The sequence below is a fragment of the Crocodylus porosus genome, unplaced genomic scaffold (genome assembly GCF_001723895.1).
Source record: "Crocodylus porosus isolate Cpor-Errol unplaced genomic scaffold, CroPor_comp1, whole genome shotgun sequence".
Taxonomy (NCBI): Eukaryota; Metazoa; Chordata; order Crocodylia; family Crocodylidae; genus Crocodylus; species Crocodylus porosus.
Genome location: NW_017728886.1, coordinates 179227611 through 179241993, shown reverse-complemented (window position 1 = coordinate 179241993; position 14383 = coordinate 179227611).

The following is a 14383-nucleotide window of genomic DNA, read 5'->3' as shown; positions in this document are numbered from 1 at the left end:
CCCCTGCCCCAGGCCCCATACACCACCCTGGCTATGCAACACCCCCAGCCTCTGCCTCACTCCCTCTCTCACTGTGGGGGCCTCAATCTGGTTCCTCCCATCCCCTCCATAGACTTACCTGCAGGGAGCTGCTCTCCATGCTGCTGACTGTATTGCTGTCCATGTGCACATGTGCTGGCACACACATGCACGTGGTGCCCCCTGGAATGCTACCAGCCTGCAAAAGGAAACCTCCTGTTTCCTGATCCCTGCATAATGCTGAGAAGTTGGGACAAATGCTGTCCTGAAGTCATGCAGCCCAGAACTAGAACTTGAGGTTCCCATTCCAGGACTGGCCCACCCAGTTAGGGGCAGGTAGTCACCCTAGAGGCAGACTCCAGTAACTCACCTTGCAGGTCACGTAGACCTTAGGCTGCACCCAGGGCCACATGAACCACACATGCCCCTCCACCCCACACTGCCATACTGTGTGATAAGCCTTCCCTGCTATACCATATCGCATTATGTGCCCCTCATTCCTCATACCTTGTTGACTTAACACATGCCAGATCAACACTCGGGATCTCAATATTGCACTGTTAGACAGGAGGGCATGATACAAAATTATATATACACACACAAACTACACAAACACTCTATGTGTTCATACTCACATGCACATACATAAACACATACTTCCGTGGCTGTGCGTTAACACTAGGGGGTGTTTGGGGTAACTTCGGCTCAGGGTTACTCAGGGTCATGGTGCTGGTGTTACTCGGGGTCGAGGTGCCCTGGGGTTACTCAGGATCACTTGGTGCCCTGGGGTTACTCAGTGTCATCTGACGCTGGGGTGGAAGCAATGGAAAAATCTGGGGTTTTGGAGGTGGCAGAGAGGGAGCCAAGATGGCAGGCAGAGAGGGAGAGGGAGAGGGAAAGGGAGAGGGAAGGTCAGAGGGGCAGAAAGCAGAGATAGGAGCAGGGCCAGGAGGTCATTAAGACAAAAACCCAACTCAGGGTTCCAAAATAACAATTTTTATTAAACAGGCAATACACTACAGAGCCCCACGAAGTTATTGGGTCCCACACACATGCATGAACACTCACACCAACACACACCCACGCAGTGGTAGCAAGAGAGGAAAGGCTTAATGGAGGGATTTGAGGTCCAGGTATGTAGAGATAGAATTCAGGTCTCTTGCTTGGGGGAAGAAGGTGGGTGATGGCTATCTATCCCAGGCTGAGAGCTGATCTTCGACGGCCAGTTGGGGTCTTCTCTAGCACAGTGTTGTCCAGAGGGGGGGTCGCCAACAGGGCCTCTGGGTGAATAGGTGGCGTGGCATAGTGCTGGTTCAAATGGAGAGGGTGTCCAGATGGAGAAGATATCTACCACCCCTTTTACAGGGGTGGGCTACCTGTGTCTCCTATGCGAAGGACATGTCCAGGCAAGGACAGTCCTGCTCAGATGCATACATGCAGATCCAAGTGTTCTCATTGTCTGATGAGACACAATGGTGGGGTTGTAGGTTTCTATAGGGTCTTTGTCTTCCAAATGTTGGTTTTATGTAAATTCTTTATCTTTCAAATGCTGGATTTTGTCTCTGTTCCTGGGTGAGGTCTGTGGTTCCTGGGTGAGTCAATGCAAGGCAATGGTCCAGTCGTTGAGTTGATCATTCAGTAGAGGCCTGCTACCAATGTACCTTAAGCACCCTCATTCATTTCCATTCATTCAGGAACCAATTTATATGACACTGGTTAGACATGAGTCAGTTACAACATTATACAATAGGTTATACCCAGGCAGGGGATACAAGATGGAGGCTTGACATACAAAATGGAAACTTGACATTACTTTACAGGCACAGGCCTAAATCATACAAATTCAATATAAAATAGCAAAAATCAATACAAACATAATATAATAGAATATAAAACAGTAAACATCAATACAAACATAACAGAACACTATTTACATTATAAAAGGGGCTTGTTACTATAAGGGAGTATAAGAACTTATTTTTGTTTACCTAGTACTTCTTGTAATCGCTTATAAGGGATAGAGGGGGCAGAGAGAACGTCAGAAATGGTTGGGGAAGGGGAGGGAATGTATTTTTAAGTTAAAAAAAAGAAGAAAAAAACGGATGTTTTGCTACAACCTCTAGGCCTCCAGTGTGTTGTGAGGGCTCCCTGCACTGTTGTGTAGCCCCACTGTGCCACAGAGTCATCTGTATGTGTAAATGCACTGCACAGCTTTTCCAGGTCCCTCCAAGCCCTCTGGGCATGGGCTCCTTCAGCCCAATGGGCCACACCACTCAGCCTCACCCCAAAGGGGTGGGAGCAGGCAATGGAAGCTAGAGAAGAGAGGAGAGCCCCAGAACTTCAGTGGCAAGAGTGCGAGAGCAAAGAAGGGAGCAGCGTCCAGACCAGGAGTCAGGAGGGCTTGCAGTTTTACTCCTCAGGGACCTATTCAGACAAATCCAGACTCTGCCCAGTCTGTATTTGTAGAATCAGACCCAGAGACTAAGTAGTTGAAAAACATATTGCCCTAATAGGACTCCATAAGATGAGAATATACAAGATCTAGACATAGACATATCTGTGGGTTAAGAGGGATATGGGATTAGAAAGAGAGAAAGTCCCTTTCTGAATACAATATTTACTGTACAGATATTTACAATCTGTACATATTGTATGTGTGATTTACAAATATGTACATATTTACAATATCTAAGGCAGGTGGTGTTAATTTGCAGGTAGCAAAGTAACTGCATGGCAGTGACTGTGGAGCAGGCCACATTTAGACAGCGAATCAGGAATAGATTTGCTCCTGGTCAGCCCGGGCAGCAGGAAGCAGGAGAACAATCCCCTCCCCTGGGAGCTGTTTGCTGCCCAGGTGAGCAGGGAGCAATTTCTCAGCCCCCACTCCTATCATGGAGCTGGAGCCAGGAGCTACCTGCACCAGGAGAGTTCCCTGCCCAGCCCGGGGCTCACTCGGACCAGCTACAAAACAGGACGGGTCATAGCCAGCCCCAGGCTGTGCGGAGAAGCCCCACTGTGCACAGGGGTTGTTCCCATGTGCACAAGATGGGAGAGCTCTGCAGGAGCAGCTCTCCTATCCTCAGGACCCCTCTTAATGTAAATGGGGCCAGGAGAATAAAATAACAATACTGTCAATGAAAATATTGAATAGCATCAGATGCAAGAGAAATCCCTCTAGAATATGGTGTGATATACCCTTATGATATGATAATGAACTACTAATAACTATACTTTAAAACCTGTTCTCCAACAGGTTTTGTACTGCCTCCCCCTGTCTCTCTCTTCCCGGATCCAACAGGAATTTCATTTAGACCAGAGGTTCTAAAACTTTTTCTTATTGTGTACCCCCTTCAGGCAGATTTACCAGCTGCGTGCATACCCCCACTAGCAAATGTTTTAGATTTTAACCCCTTAAATGCCAATTATTATTATAACAAAAAATAAATCCGCCATTACACAGTTTCTCCCATTTATCCCCAGGGATACACATACCACAGTTTGGGAACTCCTGATCTAGACCATTTTACTTTAACTTGCTTCTGAGAATGCCATGTGAAACAGTCAAAAGCTTTAGCTGAAGTTCATCCAATACCCAAAATACTCCACCCTTTAGAAAACAATTGACATATTAAAAATAACTGCAAAACGTTAAGTCTTGAAATAAACAGTTGAAGGATCCAGTCAAAGTCTAGACTCATTTATTTGAACCTACACCCCACTATAATTATTACATTTTGTATTACTGAACCCATTCATTCCAGTTCTATTTTCTTCTTCATAAATACACAACTCTGAAAAAATATAAAAAACTCAAAACCAAAGAAACACAAAGGTAGCACAGAGCTCCAGTGGCCTCCTCCTTTCACCTCTTACAATAGCCAAACCCAAAACTCAGATAATATTAAATAATGAGAGTTTTGCAAAAGATAAACCCTTTTCATTCAAATATTGGACCTGATAGTGCAAAACTTACTTGAATAATTTAAATGAAAGGTACAATATTTCTATGAATCATAGCTGTTTGTAGGAGGAAGCTGTAAATCACTCAAATACCACAGAGGTAGTTTCAGAAAAAAATCTAAATCAATAGACTAGGGTGATAGAAATGGATGTATTATCTCTAATTTAATTATAACTACAGTTGCATTGGAATGTTCTAAACCTATACATACACACACAAGAGAAATACTGTTCTGTTTCTTAACAAATATAATTTGTGAAGAAAACTGAAAAAAATAACTTAATTGGATAGCTTTTACATTATCTCAAATTGTTTTATTATTATCCCCAGCATTTTTAAGTCTTTTCATTTTCATTATCCAACTGAAACATCTACAGCATATCTATCAAGCTTTGAAAAGCTGGGCCATAATTTTTAAAACCACATAATAAAGGAAAAGTTAACCACAACATGCAAACTTGCTTTTAAAGTCCACAGTGCAGTTATTAAAATCATTGTAATGCTTAGTATAAATTGAATCATGCAAAAGTCAATACATAAAAATATATAATCTTTCGTCAATAAGGAGGTTTTGTGCTGTGCCTACCATCAAACTCTGCAAAGTCAGCAAGCTACAAAAGAATTTAGCATTCACAGACCCTGCAATTCAGTGTTGAAAACAACACCTGGAATATGGCAGCTTAATAGGCTTTTTATCTTCAGAACATTTTGTTTATTTGGGAAAATGTATGAAGAAATCAGTTTATTTCTACATGAAAATAAACCCATTCACTACTACTGTGCTACAAAAAGTGCCATTAAAATATTCAAACTTCTATCGTGCCAAACAAGAACTCTTAACCAGGGCAATCTGCAATATTGATATTTCTTTATGGTCAATTTCTGTCTAGACATAAGCAATAGGGAGTAAAATGGTACCATTAAAAGCATGGCTTCTATGCAGGAAACAGAAACAAAGCCCCAAAGAATTATATTTGCATATGGCACATTCCAAATTCTGAACTTTTTTCCTGTTAGGTGTAAGTCTGAAATATCAGCACTTTAACTAATGAATTGTGAACAGGGAATAGTTTACAGTTTCTTTTATAAATTCCATTAAAATAGTGATTTTTTGTTAATGTTTCTACTGAGTAATGCGATTAATTTATTTCTGGAGTCTATGATCCAATTTCCTCCCCCCCAACCCAAAATAGAAGCCACCAAAAAACAAAAGCTGAGCCAAAAGAAAAACAAAAAACCCACACACATGCACCCTGCACCCACACATGTACTTAGAATAAATTAAGGATCAGGCTAAGTGGTCAAGTTAAAAATCCAACTTTCCCTTCTTCCTGGACCAACCTCACTTCCATACTCAGTTTATTTGCCAACTCTAAACATGGTTCCAATACACAAGATAAATGCTTCAGAAAAACCTAATAATCTTCCTTCAAGAGCTTATAATTTATATCAGTGTGCCAGGCTTGTATTGATGCAGTGAAAGAAAATTTGGACTATTTCATGGCACCTTACACTGTCACTATGCTATTCAACTTCAGTGTCTCAGAGGTGGATCCAGAAGGAGTGACACCTTTCTTTTGGACACAGTGTAGCAGCAGTCAGGGACTTTTTAAATTCCTGAAGCAGACAAGAATCATGCCCCCTTCCCCCCTGTACTCAGCTACACATCTCCTCCCTTCCCATTCCCATCCTCCCCACTCACTACTGCAACTGTTTTTGGCTGCCCTATGGAGGTGGAAGGAGAACTCCAAAACTACTCCTGCCCTTCTCCAGACAGGCTGGGTGGGGAACTGGGCTCCGCTGGAGATAGCAGCGCCAGCAAGCAGGTTACTTCTCCATGCCCTATCCTCCAGGGTAGTCCCTGCAAGCCCAGGAGCAGGCAGAGGGAATGGGGAATCCTGTTTGCCACTCCCACTGTCCCCAGCTGAGCCCGATTCCCCACAGTCCCAACTGAAGCTGGGCAGCAGCAGCTCTGGAAGTCCCCTCACCTCATAGGGCAGCTGGGGACAGTGGCAGCAGCTAGTGGGACAGGGGGAAATGGGAGAGGATGGGAGGGGCTGTTGAGCAGCAAGAGGAGATTCTTACTTGCTTCAGGGACTTTAAAAAGTTTCTGACTGCTGCTTCCATAGTGTGATCTGCCTGCCCCACTGGTGAGGGAGAGTGCAAGAGCCAGGGTGCAGCCACCCCTGCAGTACTAGTCACTGTTCCCTTGACAAAATTCTGGATCCACCCATGTCTCAATCTGCTAACTGTGAGAACCATGTTCAATTAAAGGAGGTACATATCAAACCAAAGTCACCTTTGTGAAAGGCATCTGATTTGGTACAGTGGGATTCGCCACGTAAATTAAAAAAAAAAAATTACAGGCAGCCAGGGAAGCACGTCATGTCACAATTTTTTCACAGCAGCAGTTGTGGTTACTCAAAAAGGTTAAAAGCATTATTCTTGTGGTTTAAAAAATGAATCTTAAAGTAACCTTTTATTGAAACATATGTATAACAGTAATGTAAAGAAAACCAGACTGCTAAAATAATTCTACATTAAACTTGTGATTTGACAGCTTTTTCTCCTCTTGTGCATCTGCAATGAAGCCAAATTTTGACAAACATTTTTGTCTTTTTACTTACCTACAATGTTCTTTAAAGTGAGCACTGGACTTTCTTCTGCTCTCTTTGATGTCACAGGAAAAATCTTTCATGTGCCTCAGAGAACCAGGACTGGGCTCCATAAATGAGACTTTCAAGGCAAGATCTGAAAAATCAAAGCAGCCTTCTCTTATGATTTCTAATAAGGAAGTGACTCACAATGCTTACATAACAGTATGTAGCAGTTATTATTAATGTAGAAATCCCAAAACACAAACACAATTTTGGATTAAAGAATAATGCCATGTAACTTATATAGTATTACTCCTTTTTTACTGGATCTCTCTTCCAGATTTATTCCCTTCACTTTACCTATAGGTGACACCCCTGGCCTATTCCCCAAACCATACTCACTTCTAAATGTCCATCAAAATGTCCATCAAAAATTGGAGACAAATTCACAGGAAAGAATACATATTATGATTTAAAAGTATACGAAACAGTCCATATTCAATTATTAGATTTCAATGATCTGACTAATAATAGCTTATTATCATGAGTATAGATTAAAGCGATAGGATAAAAAGGATTATACTTTAGACCTTGTAGACAAAGAATGTCAAGTAATTCCATTATTTTTTTGGGAACCAATAAAAATGTAATGGAATGGGAAGGAATAGCATTTTGTATTCATAAAACTCCCTCATGCTTTTATACTAACAGTTGTCCATTGTGCCACACAGTACAAGTATTGTGTTCTTCTTTACTTAGCACTAATTTTGATTATAATATTTTAAAATAAAACAAGTGATTAACACAGTGCTAATATGAACATAAGATGATTTAGAACTAGAAGTAGAAGCAGCATTTTTTGTTCTTAAAAAGGAATAAAACCTAAAGGAATGCAGGATTATTTTTCAGAATAGCTTTCCTTGTAATAATTACCTTTGGGGAAAAGCATGAGTGATATATGCAACTGCAATAAGCCAAAACTTTTAAAAATCCTCACTTCTCAGCAAACCCTGACTGGGTTCCTTTCTGGAAAACAACTTACAGTGAGCCTCTGGTGCAAACAGAGTGTAGGCGCTACTAGCCAATTAATTTAAGTTACAGTATTTGAGAGAAACTATCTATGTGTGTGTGCATAGGTGAGAATCCTTATAGGTAAAAAGGAGTAGCATTAATTACAATCAACAGAGGTCTCTCTTGCTGGCTGTGTTATTTTCTACGCTGGGATACAGCCAGGCATCCATGTTCACCGGTATGTTATTTTATTCACTAGCGATGTTATTTTCTACAGTTTTGTATCTGGAACTCAGTAACTTCAGTTTAAGAAGGGGAAAATAAAGAGCTTCCCAGGTGAAAAAACTGGAGACAAATTCAGAGGCAAATATACATATTACGGTTTTGAACATAAGTGCATTGTCTTTTGTACTTATACAAGGGGGTTCATAATGTTTTGACCTTGGAAAAATAATGACAGCCACAGAATTATTTGAGGCTTGGAGAAAATGTTACAGCAAATGTCTAAAAGAGTTCAAGCTGTTCAGTTTATCAAAAAAATATATAAATAAATACATTGAGAGTCATTCTCTCTAGCTTTGGAAGAGCAACTCTGCTTTTTTCTCTAGAGTGATTAGAAGCATGTGTTCTTGCCCAGGGTAGAAAAGCATAGCTCTAAGTTATTGTCACTTCCTTCTAGTGCTGTAACAAAGCAATACTGGAACTGAATCTATTTGACTATCTCAGAACTGGAACAGCCCTCAGGGACACACTAACCAGACTGCCTGGAAACAAGTATATTACAGACAGTAATGGTGTAAGTTTCTCTGTGCTACCCCAACCAAATCCTCATCCTTGACATGACAGGACATCTTTATGGCTGAAAGATTCATTCTTTCTCTATGACTATTTAACTCTTGGCTTCTTTGATGAGACTACCAACAAGGATGCCAGTTAATGCCAGTTGTGCTGTGGACACTTGCCCATTTAAAAATGAACTCTGACCAATCTGAGTTCATTTTATATAGGCCAGAAGGAAGATGGATTCTCACTCAGAACTGACTTGGGTTTTGTAATCTACAGCAGAAATGAACTCCATCTCGTAGTGCTTAAAGAGGTCACAATGGGTGAATACACCCAGGACATAAAATATTTAAAATGTGATATGGGTTATTAAGGGGCACATGTTTTGAGTATGGCCTGGCACAAAACTTCATCTGATTCATTGCTCTTTGTCAGAAGAAGGGCATAACAGGGAACCCTCTCCCTGTTACTGGGGGAAGGCTACAAAGCCAGTAGAACTTTTAAGGGAAGGATTTTTGTCACCCAGGCAAAGACAGCTGACAGGGCCAGGGCTAATGAAAAGTGCCTCTGCTCAGGCCAGCTAATAGGCCAGGCAGGCCAGAAGGGGCAGGGCTCAGGGGGTAAATAGCTTGCCCTCAGACTGGAGAGGCATAGCCCTGATCATGGAGACAGCAGGTTGGTCCCTGTTGGAGAGAGAGAAGGCCTAAATGAAGACTGAGTAGCCCCAGAAAGGGGATTGAGTTTTGTTGCTATTTTCTATTTTTGTTTCTGTGTGGTTTAAGCAGCAGGCTCATGGGGAAAAGCTGAGAGTAAAGACTGTTAGTCATCCCAAAGCAGGGGAAAATTTTTCAGTTGGGGTTTTTTCTTTTTTGTTTTGGAATGGACAACCAGAGGACTGCAAGCAACTGAGGGGAGGTGGAGGTAGCTGTGCAGGTAGCTTAAAGTGCTCACTGCCTGAGAGACAGAGAGAGAGAGAGAGAGAGAGAGAGAGAGAGAGAGAGAGAGAGAGAGAGAGAGAGAGGATTTAACCCCTTTTAGGCAGGAAGGGCTGGAGCCCTACTTTGGAGACTAATTCCCAGCTGTGTTGCTGCTACCAGTGAGCTGAAGCCAGACTGAGTGGCCCCATGGATGAAGGGAGCAGCTAGAGCAAATCAGGCTCCAGCCAAGAGAATCAGGGCCCAGACAGAGAGACGGGGAACCAAGGGCCCCCTTAAGGCTCCAGATGGTTCCCACTCAACTGCTTCCAACATGGCATGGCAGGTGAGACAGATGATGGATCAGAGGAGCTAGGAAGGGAGAGGGGCCAGGGACAGGATGTCTGGCCACTGGGGTCACACGACCACCTCCCTGCATGGCTAGGCCTGCTGCAGTGGGCAAACTGGGAAGGCAACAAATTGGAGCTGTACAAGAAAGTGTTCTCTCCCTCCTACCTTCTCAAGCCTATTCTCACAGGAAAACATGGGGAGGAGGGAATGAAGCAGCTAACACCACTTGTTGATCCTTCCTCTCCTCCTGTGAGTACCAGGACAGCTATTCTGTGGCATTCCCCTCAATGTCTCTGCCTGGAAGGGAGGGGTAAAGAACCTCAGAGCTGTAGAAGGATCAGAGATGACTGGAGGGAAGAACTGATTTGGGAGTCGGAGATTAAAATTAATTGCTGGGCAGGGGAACAAGCAGATTAGGGTGATAATTCCATGTCTCTTTTTTCGCACCACTTTCAGTGCTTCTGCTACCGTTCATGTCCTGTGGATATAGAAGTTTGACTAAACCTGTTTTGATACTGACCAGCCTACTACAGGAGATGAAAGAGACACAGTAAACTCTTCTTGTTGGACAAAGCTCCTGAAGAGCCAGTAAGAGAAAGAATAGCATCTTCCTGTTCAAGAAGGGGCTTGTGTTTGTGCTGTTTTCAGGCTGTCCATATCAGAAACCACAAGACAGTAGAGGGAAGGAATATATTTCTGCTGCATCCTCAGTAGATGCAGGAATCCTAAGAACCCATCACAATGTAACTAGATTGTGCCTGCATTTTAGAATAAAAGTTTCACCATTATGTGATATTAACCCCCTTCAGCAGCCAGAGAGGATTTGCCTCTCTGTTTTTTTTCATGTCTGCCAGGCTTTCCAGATTTAAATAAGTCCTTAAAAAGGATGTAGCTCACTATCTCTGCATTGAGAACTAAACAACAATTTTGGGAAGTGGTTCAATTTCTTAATGTGTTAACAACAGTATGCACAATGGGGTCTGTTTAAGTGTGTGTGTGGTGGGGGTAGGGGGTATGGATTGACCCCGAGATGTTCCCCATCCTAATCATGTAGAAAATCATTTCAAGGTACTCAGGGTAAAATCATGGCCCTCACTGAAATCATTTGAAAAACTCCCAGTGACTTCATTATGGCCAGGATTTCACTTTAGGTGTCTATGAAACACTAATGGAGTTGTACATACTTGAGAAGTCCACTAGCATTTCACATTTCTCCCCTTCTTTTTGCCAAGGTGCTTTCAAGCACACAATCTGCATCTGACATACTATGCAGTACTGGAACGTGTCACAAGATGAAGAGATATCACTAATAGCTACTTAGTAGGTGGAAATGATATTTCGTTTCTTGACCAATACAAAGTATTTTTTTTTGGAAAAAAACACCATTTTCATGCTTTTGTCTACATGGAGAAAGAACTGGGAATTTGTTGCAGCTGAAGTATGGGTAAAGTATCACATTATACCCAGATCATACTAAGGGCACATAAAAAATGCAAAGGTGCCTATACATGTGCTCCTGGGTGTGGATGGGGTGGCTTTTTCAGAAGCCACTCTAATTAAAACACCACAACATCCCATGTATTCAGCATCCTGTGTTTCAAAGTGGTGGCAGGGGCACTTTAACTAAAGCTCCTTTGATGAACCTTAGTTAAAATGCCCTGCTGCTATTTTGAAATTAGGGATGCTGAATACACAAGATGCTGCAGCACTATGGAGAATTTTAATTAGACACGTTCCAATCAGAACACATTAGAGCATGTGTATAGGCACCCCAAGTATCTAAACATTAAAGCCTGTTAACAAAGTGCCCTCCAGGTGCCTCAAAGTTATGCCGCTTTAGGCAAGAGCTAACTCTGGGCCAGGCTACCAAGCTCAATCTGCTCCACAGAGATAAAATGAGCAATTTGCATTCCACCAGCATCCCAGTATGCACTTCTGTCAGCCTTCACCCCGACCCTGAACAGGAATAGAGCTCAGGTACCCACACCCCTGATCAGCAGCTCTCCTGGGGGGAGTCAGAACCATGCAGGCTAGAAACATTATAGACCCTCAATATTCAGCTGCTCATCTAATTTTAACACTGCTTAACAAGCCATAGATTAGTATGGTCTAAATGTAACATGTAACTTCACCCTAAGGCTGTACAGTTCTGACTGGTTTATGCTGTTTGGTTGGTCTCTTGTCAAGTTAGACTGTTTTCCTGTACAGTGCACAAGTAAAACCTTCTAGAATGCAGCTGAACAATTAGAAATGAAAAACCCTATCCTCAAAGAGAGGAGGGGGCATGAACTGTAATAAAAACACTTTAGTGTGGGGTATAGTTGTCATTTCCTGATTGTTTTGAAGAAGTTGCTCACATCAATGAGTCTGTCCCTGATGCATTGATTTCATTTTACTTTATTTCTTTACTGGCAATCAGGTTAAAACACATATTTACACATTCATTTCTGAAATCCCTGGCTCAGGCTAACTAATCTACATCCATAGCAAAAACAAACAGCCAACAAATGGATTATACAGCTGTTGCCAAAAGTTTCTTGCCTGTTACTATTTTTTTTCATTTCACTTTTTCATTTTTTTTCCATTTCAGTGTTCATTTTTTCATTGGACACTGGCCCATGATTTTGAAAATCCACAAGGCAAGAACAAATTATGACGTTCATTTTGTCTGCTTCTATTGTAAGCACAACAGTTAGCATGAAAAAAATTCTTAGAGCAACATCAGGTCTGCCTTTCTTAAAAATGGTAATTTTGATCATGTCTCCCTCCAGTATATTTCATTAATATTTAAAGTAATTATCATTTGGTGGAAGGAAGATTTGGGTTAAGATTTGTGGGTGAATGTAGTGATAAATATAAAGTGAATAAAGACTATTACACCAGTAATCAGATACTTTGCAGGCAGAATCTACTTAGTCCTCCCACCCCTTTGCCTATGTACAAAGCATCTCCAAACCTGAGTGCCTTTTGAGCAGGAATAACTAAATATGCCACATTATTTGACAGTTCCGTGATGTGGTCAAAGATGGAAAGAAACTTGCCGAACTCCCTGTATTAACAGGTAAGTCAAATTTGCACAGCTACCTTCAAAGCTAATTGACAGGTTTTATCAACTTCCCATCCTGTTTACCACCATGTAACAAAAAAAGCTTGATACCTGAATGACAGCAATAACAGAATTTGAGGTCTGCATTCTCCTTTGGTGAAAAAAAATACATATAGTGGACACTCTTTCAACTCACCAAACCCATATCCTTTAAAACAAGCACCAGCCCAAGCCCCAGCCTCCATCCAAACCAGGAAATCCAGATTACACAGCACTCACAAGACCCAGTGCTTTTATCAGCTTCCAAGATCCCATTTTCTATATGAAATGTCTTTCTCTCAGGGTAACAGAATTATTGGTAACCTCCCCTCACTCTTGTAGAGGTGGAGCTCTTTCATGCCAACTTAACTAAGTGGACATTACAGGGTTTTATTCTGTAGAGAGCTCCTGTCATCCTTGCCTTGAAATATCTGCGGAGTTTCAACAATATGTAAATAGACTAATGCCATGGAGCCAGCACTCCCTATGTTGGTTCTGCTAGCCCTCACTACCACATTTAGCTTTCCTCCATTAAGAATTTAACTGCAAAAATGAGATTGTGATCTTTAATTAACACATCTGTGGAACAATTCTTCATTCACTGTGGGGTGACCTAATGATAGTCCAGTTTTAATTCCTACATTTCATTTTTCTGTAGATAATATCAAAACCACTATTGTGTTACCAAACTGTAAGTGTAGTTAAAAAAAAAAGATGTCTGGCAATAATAAAGCATTATGGTTTGAACAATGGATCACTGTTAAGCCACTCCAACTATATTTTGCAGTTCAGAATTCTCTTGCCAACTAAGGGTTTGCAGTGACTAAGCAGAGAGAAATTCCTGTGTATTAGACACCTTGGAATCAACTACATGTGCCAAGTGGCACCACATACAAAGGGACAGTATACAGAAACAAGCAATTTTCCATAGTGTCATTTCTATGGGTCAAATTCTGTGCTCAGGACCACACTAAATGTTGTTTATTTGCTTTTTGGTAATAATTGACATGTGTTCAAGACTGAAATCATGTATGTCTGGTTCACCTCTGGCTAATTAAAAAATTGCATTTGGTTTACAATTCTGGTCACCGGTCTCCTAACAGTGGCTGTATTTTTCACCAACATGTGGCAAAAGGTTAAAAGTACTTGTTTTCTTTTCCATTTTGGAGCAAATATTTGGATCTAAATTCCAATAGTACATTAATGCTGACTTTTAACAAAATTACCTGTTTTTGAATCTTTTCAGATGTGCACCTAAAGCGTTAGCTGGCTTACAATGGTCATATTTTAAAGTGTCTTGGTCTCTTGTGTTACTCCTAATAAAATGAGTTTTCAGATGGAAATTTCATTATGTTGATACAAGAGTTCATCACAGTTATAGAGACCTCTTTATAATGGTAGTTTAAAAAAAAAAATCACAGAACTATGTGTCTTTTTTTAAATCACTGAATGGTTTACACTGCTCCATTAATTTTATAGTTTAATCAATAAAAGAACCGGGCTTGATTATCTGATCTTAACACCGAAAAATGCAAGGTTCTCCACCTTGGGAAGAAAAACCTGCAGCATGCTTATAGGCTCGGCAGTGCTACACTGGCTAGCACTATGGACGGAAGGGACTTGGGGGTCATGATGACCACAGAATGAACATGAGCCTGCAATG